The sequence below is a fragment of the Muntiacus reevesi genome, chromosome 2 (assembly GCF_963930625.1).
Source record: "Muntiacus reevesi chromosome 2, mMunRee1.1, whole genome shotgun sequence".
Taxonomy (NCBI): Eukaryota; Metazoa; Chordata; class Mammalia; order Artiodactyla; family Cervidae; genus Muntiacus; species Muntiacus reevesi.
The window spans coordinates 144,292,629-144,299,876 of NC_089250.1; the positions used below are offsets into that span (position 1 = coordinate 144,292,629).

Genomic DNA, 7,248 nt, shown 5'->3' on the forward strand with positions numbered 1-7,248 from the left:
TCAAAAGCAGACACCACATGTCCAACTACCTCCCAGAATCCTTCTCTCTGGCATCCATCTTGGCTGAACAAGGCGTGCACCACCAGGAAGGACTCTGAGTCAGAATGATTGGCTAAAGACAACTTGTAAACTAATCCCATCACCATAAAACCGGAGACTTCGAGCCATGTGACAGAGCTGTTCTCCTGGGTTCCCCTACCCTACTGCTCTCCACCTGGGTGCCCTTTCCCAATAAAATCTCTTGCTTTGTCAACACGTGTGTCTCCTCAGACAATTCATTTCCAAGCGTTAGACAAGAGCCCAGTTTCGGGCTCTGGAAAGGATTCCCCTTCCTGCAATAGTTCCTCTGCCTTTTCTGAATCCAACTTGTACATCTGGAAGTTTTCATTTCACACATTGCTGAAGCCTAACTTGAAAGATTTTGAGGATTACCTTGCTAGCATGTGAAATGAGCGCAATGGTACAGTAGTTTGAATATTCTTTGGCATTGCTTTTCTTTGGAATTGGGTTGAAAACTGACCCTTTCCAGTCCTGTGGCCACTATTGAGTTTCCAAATTTGCTGACATATTAAGTGCAGCACTTTTACAGCATCATCTTTTAGGATTTGAAATAGCTCAGTTGGAATTCCATCACTTCCACTAGCTTTGCTCATAGTAATGCTTCCTAAGGCCCACTTGACTTCACACTCCAGGATGCCTGGTTCTAGGTGAGTGATCTCACCATCATGGTTATCTGGGTCATTAAGACCTGTTTGTAGAGTTCTTTTATGTGTTCTTGTGGTCCTAATATAATATAACGTGGTAAAGATATGTCACCAGGTATAAGTGATTCAGTAGGGCTGTAATGGCATAATCCAAAAACAGGATAATCATACAACAATTTACTAATATCAACCAGGAAATGATGGGTGAACTTACTGATGAACAATCGGAAGTTATATTGTGGTAATATGGCAAGAAAGGGGTAGAGCTGGAATTCAAACCCAGGTCCATCTCCCTTTTAAAGTACATCCATGCCCTTGGGCATTGCATTATCTGCTTTAAGAAGTTCAGCCCTCTAGGTAAGAAGTAAAACAGGGAACAAGTTGAATCACAACATAAATATGTAACATATTCCTAGACATAAATTTTATTAAAAGGTCAATATTAAGGTGGATAAATGTGTATAATAGGCAAATATTTATATAAGAAAGGAGGAATATGACTGTATCATTTTACAAAATGGAAAGATAAACAGGTTCTTTTAAATATTCATCTATAGAAGAAAGGAGGAAACAAAATGGAGAAGACAGGGTAGAAGGTTGTGATCACTGATATCTTATACTGTAGATATGACTTTGCTAGTGCTAAGTCACTTCAGTCTTGTCCGACTCTGTGCGACCCCATAGACGGCAGCCCACCAGGCTCCCCTGTCCCTGGGATTCTCCAGGCAAGAACACTGGAGTGGGTTGCCATTTCCTTCTCCAATGCATGAAAGTGAAAAGTGAAAGTGAAGTTGCTCAGTCCTGTCCGACTCTTAGCGACCTCATGGACTGCAGCCTACCAGGCTCCTCTGTCCGTGGGATTTTCCAGGCAAGAGTACTGGAGTGGGTTGCCATTGCCTTCTCCATGTAAATATTTTACATAATGTCACAACAAAATTAAATCAATAAGCAATGCCCCCCAAAGCAAAAGCCAAATAAAACAAATGAATCTAACTCTCTATTGAGTTGGTATCATAACCACATAGAGAGAAATTATTCCAAGTAATTTAAAACCTAGCAGTTGACCAAATATACATTCTCTAGTGAGGCATACACTGATTAAGCAAATAAGTGATGATATTTGTGTGCTTGGAGGTTTTTTTGGTGTGGGAGAAACAAACAAACCAAATGGAAGATCAATTAAGATAAGTAAAATCCCTATAGTCTTGGATTTAATTGGATGTATTAATAGTAACTCTTGATGCATTTCATCTTTTAAAAAATGCATGTCCTGGTTCCGTGCACTGAAAAGGACCAAGAAATGAACCAACTCAATAGCTGTAAGCACCTTTAGTTCCTAGACTCTGGTCTTTAAATACCACTTTGCACTAAAAGCAACCAGGATTCCTTGGGGAAATGGAAGATGTCAGATTTGAAACATTAATATACAAGATGATCAGGGAAATCTTGTCACAACAGGAAGCAAGAAAGCTATCAAAGGTTACTAGGATCATGTCAAAAGGACTTAGGTGCCCATTAGAGGCTCCCATTGACCAATAATGAGATAATTGAGCATTAGTGAGAATAATAGCTGCAACTGACTGAAATTCATCAAACATATTTAAATCCATGAGTTCATAATTATACTTAAAAGAAAAACCCCTATGATCTTCTTTAGAGGAGGGAGGGAGCTAACTCATTATTTGGGAAATTGATAAATAAGAGGAATCAAGCATTTCTACTACTTTTCTTATAAGACCTGTACTTTAGGAAATCAAATAGTGGAAGAAGGGAAGTTTCTCTTTATAGAAGTCTTCCAACTAATAAATGAAGAAGGAACGGATAGAATTAGAGTATCACCATTTTGCGACCCCAGTGGAGTAACAGATTTAAGCAATGATTATCAATGGCTGTTAATTTCACCAAAAGAGAAACAACAGAACACTATGTGCCTCTTAATGAAAATACAAAGAAACAAAAAAATCTTTAAAAGTAGTATTAAAAAAAAAATCAAACCTGAATCTGATCAAGCCTTTAGCTGTAACTACCATTTTACAGAAAACACTATAAACAAAAAAACCACAAGGTACTTCCCTGGTGGTCCAGTGGTTAAAAATCTACCTGTCAATTCAGCAGACATGAGTTTGAAACCTGATCATGAAGGATTGCACATACTATGTGGCAACTAAGCCCATGCACCACAACTACCGAGGCTGCATGCTCTAGAATTCATGCTGCACAATAACAGAAGCCGCCACAAATGAGAAACCCATGTACCACAGCTAGACCGTAGCCCCTGCTCATTGCAACTAGAGAAAGCCGGTACACAGCAACAAAGACAGTATAGCCAAAAATAAGCAAATAAATAAAGAAACTGCAAGGATGCAATCTGATCCAAGCTCTTCTTCTCTTTTTTTCTTTTTAATACTTATTTATTTGGTTGTTCTGGTCTTAATAGCAACTCACGGGATCATTAGTTGCAGCCTTCAAACTCTTAGTTGTGGTATGTGAGATCTAGTTCCCTGACCAGGGATTGAACCCAAGGCCCCTGCATTCAAAGCATGGTGTCAGCCACAGGACCACTAGGGAAGTCCCATGATCTAGGCTCTTTTTTGCATAGTTTCCACAGACTGTGAGAAACTTTAGTGCAAATAATGTCTTCTTCAATGAAGAAATTGCAAGGGGGGAAAAGGGTAGACCAAAAGAGACTTAAGAAACATAATCACTAATTGCAATATACTTGAATCCTTCAAGTAGTTAAAAAGAGGAAGAGGATTAGGAAGAGGAGAAGTTAAGAGGTAATCAGGAAAAAGTAAATACAACACAAATTACACATTCAGATGTGCTAGTGATATGATGGTCATTTTAAGAAGTCATTTTATTTTAGAAATATAAGCTTATATACAGATTACATGATATGGTGTCTGGGATTTGCTATGAAACAAGTCTGGGGGTTGGAGTGGTGAGGAACTATATCAAACAAGACTGGCTATAAATTGATAACTGTTAGTTGTACTTGTTATACTAGTCTCTCTATTTTTGTATATGTTTGAAATAATAACAAAATTTTAAACCACTTTACATTAAAATAAACTAGTTAAATTTGGGGATCACTGTCTCCCCTCTTTTGACTTTTCAGAAATTCAGTTCCTTAGCTGTCCAGGATAGAGATTCTGAAGAAAATGACCAGTCCAAAATAAAATACCTCTAGATTCTCGCAATTGGGGTCTTCCACAAAACATCTGGGTCCCCGCCTTATCACTTTTAAGTGGTAATCAACAGATGTCAAACATGCGCATAGAATTTTCAATTTTTTATTGCCTCACTTTTGTGTTGATGGACAGGAAAGGATACTAATGATTTAAAATATGCTTCTAACTTGAAATAAAGGCCAGGATTAACTACCACCAAAAAATGTGAAAGAATCAAAGTCAATTCAGGGAAAAGAATAAAACTAAAAACAATCCCCCCCAAAAAAACTATCTGTAATTAATAGTATGAGATGTAAAAAAAAAAAAAATAGTATGAGATGTAAAGAAACTGACCTCTGTGAAACAAAAACTGTGCATTTTTAAGGTACATTCAGAGAATAATAATAATTTGCAAACTTCTAAGTATTAATACATATGTATATATACATATATGAATAGGTGTATATTCATAAACATAACATCAAAAGTAAAAATATTTAATAGAAGATTTTCAAGGTAAAGTTAAGAAAATACCCAGAAGGTAGAATGAATAGGCTCAGAGATAAAATTAAAAAGGAAAAAATAAGAAAAATAAAGGATAAGTACAGAAAGTATAAATATCTAATGAGAGTCTCAGAAAAAACTAGGACAAAGAAAATGAAAGTTAAAAGATTCATTAAGGTTAAAAGGTTAAAATTATTTTTAAAATAATTCCAAAAATTTTCCCAAGTTGAAGGGCATGAAATTTCTAGATTGAAAAGGACAGTCAAATACCCAGCACAAAGGATTTACAAAGTCCCACATCAAAGCACATAATAATACAGTTTTAGAACACCGAAAGATAAAAAGAAGCTTCCAGAATGAAAGAAAGAAGGGAAATATAGCAATTTGAAAATAGTAATGGCAGCAAACTTCTCAATAGCAACAATGGAACTATTAGATAAAGGAACAATATCCTCAAAATTCTTAGGAAAAAAGGATTTCAAGTTTATAATTCTATATTCAAACAAAATATCACTCAAGTGTGAGAATAAAATATTTTTCACAATTCCAAAGCTTCCCAAAATATCCATGCTTTCTTTCCTTAAAAATTACTGGATGACTAGGGAAATCCCTGGCAGTCCAGTGGTTAGGACTCTGCGCTTTCACTGCCATGGGCCTGGATTCCATTTCTGGTCAGGGAAAGAAGATCCTACAAGCCACGCAGAGCAGCCAAAAGAAAAAAAAAAAGACCAAACTAAGAAAGAGGAATACTTGCAACTCAGTAAGCAAAAGATCTAACACAGGAGAAAAATGAGGGTAATCACCAAGATAATGGAGAAAGAAAAATCCAGAATGACAGGTATGCCATGTATCCATGGAATAACCAATACAAACAGGAGCTAGAACAGGTATACCACACACAGCTGTGTAAATTGACCAAAGATGTCTCGTGTGGAGACCATAAGTGAGAACCAAAATTCATTTAGTGCTCTGCTTCCCAAGTCATATTTCTGATGAAGGGGTGCATTAAACCTTGAGAAAGAAGATACCCTTACTAATCATTCTTCCCAAAGAGAGCACTATTCTGTAATTTATCAACTCAAGAAGCTCTTTTTTACAATCCTTATGGCCAGAGGGGGTTCCTTATAAAAAAATTTGCTCAAGGGAATTCCCTGGTGGTTCAGTGGTCTCTGAACCACTGGTGGTTAGGACTCTGGTCTTTCACCATCAAGGTTGTGGGTTCAATCTCTGGTCAGGGAATTAAGATCCCATAAGCTGCATGGCATGGGCAAAAATTAATTAATTAAAAATTTACTCAGAAGGGACATCTGTGTTAGTGATGGCCTTGAATAGGAAAATTATAGGTCCAAAAAGGATGCCACCAATAAAAATATGGTAACAATAGATTACAAAATATGCTTGACAATAATATTTCTGTTGAGAATTTGGAAATGGTTATAAATAAGTAACTAGAAAATTTAGCAAACCACTGGTGGCAGGGGAGGACATGAAGCAATTATTAACTCCAAGAAAAACAAAAAGATATGCAAGAAATAAAATGTGATGAAAGTCACAACATGACTCAGCTGTTAAAAAGAAAAGAAATATTTACACTTTTATATACATAAACACAAAATGTTGATTTTACTCTGAACTGTGATAAAAGCATATTGAAAGAATGAACATAGATAAAATGAACATAGATGATGGTATAAGAGAGCCCAATTCTCATCTTCCGTAATAGTCAATAAAAGTATCTAAAAAGTGAAAAGTCAAAAAAGCAAGATAAACATGATATTTCAATAGAAATAGGGAAGCAAATATCAGAAGATGTCACTCAACAATTTTAAAATGGTAGTCTATGAGGACCTAATAGGGAATAGCTATCACCTTGTATTAGTTTAATTTTTGAGTTACATAATTATCTTTAATGAAAATTTTGGAGATATATGAAAATAGAATAGTCAGTGAATTCCCATATTCTAATCATTCAGAGTTAGCCAATATCAAGAAGTTGCCACACCTGTATCATGTAAGCATAAAGTTTACATTTTTTTAATTAAAAAATGTTAACAAATTAATAATATGGCTACCTCTGAGGCCTATGACGGATATAGGGGATGAACTGTAGTGAGGAAAGGGAGAATTTTTTTCTGTTAAACAGAAAAAACAAATGTAAACAGTTACATTTTAAATTTTATCTTACAAATTCATACATTCACTGTTCATTTATCCTCAGAACAGTTTAAGGTGGATACTATTATCACCCCAATTTGACAATAAAGAGTTGGCTATATTTGAAGTTTTTTCAATGAGAAAGTACTTTTTTAAGTCATAATTTTTAAAAATAGGCCATAGATTTGCAGCCAGTTAAGCTGATTGTGCGCTTTTCCCCATCAGAGTCTAGTGTGCAACACCTGCAAACAGTACATGCAGCCTGTTGTCTGTGTGGGATGCTCAAAGGGACCCTGGAGACAGCCCTTTTCAGGACCTTCACGCTGGCATGCTGTCCCCAGTCTAGGTAGGCGCGTGCCTTTGGAAGGCCCCAGGGCACAGTGGCCAGGGTCCATGTTGGCCAAATCATAATGTCTGTCTGCGCCAAGCAGCAGAACAAGGAGCATGTGACTGAAGTCCTCCTGGGGGCCAGTTTCAAGCTCCCTGGCCATCAGAAGATCCACATCTCCAAGAAGCGGGGATTTACCAAGTTTGCGTGTGTGTTCTTAGTTGCTCAGTCGTGTCTGACTCTGCGATTCCGTGGACTGTAGCCCACCAGGCTTCTCAGTTCATGGGGATTGCCATGCCCTCCTCCAGTGGATCTTCCCAACCCAGGTATCGAACCCAGGTCTTCAGCATTACAGGTGGATTCTTCACCATCTGAGCCACCAGAGAAG

General features: G+C 37.0%; 1 pseudogene; it reads left to right on the forward strand.

The window, feature by feature from the left end:
* Window positions 1–6,717: 6,717 nt before the first annotated feature.
* LOC136162225 (small nucleolar RNA SNORA70) lies at window positions 6,718–6,837 on the forward strand (annotated as a pseudogene).
* The last annotated feature ends 411 nt before the right edge of the window (window positions 6,838–7,248 follow it).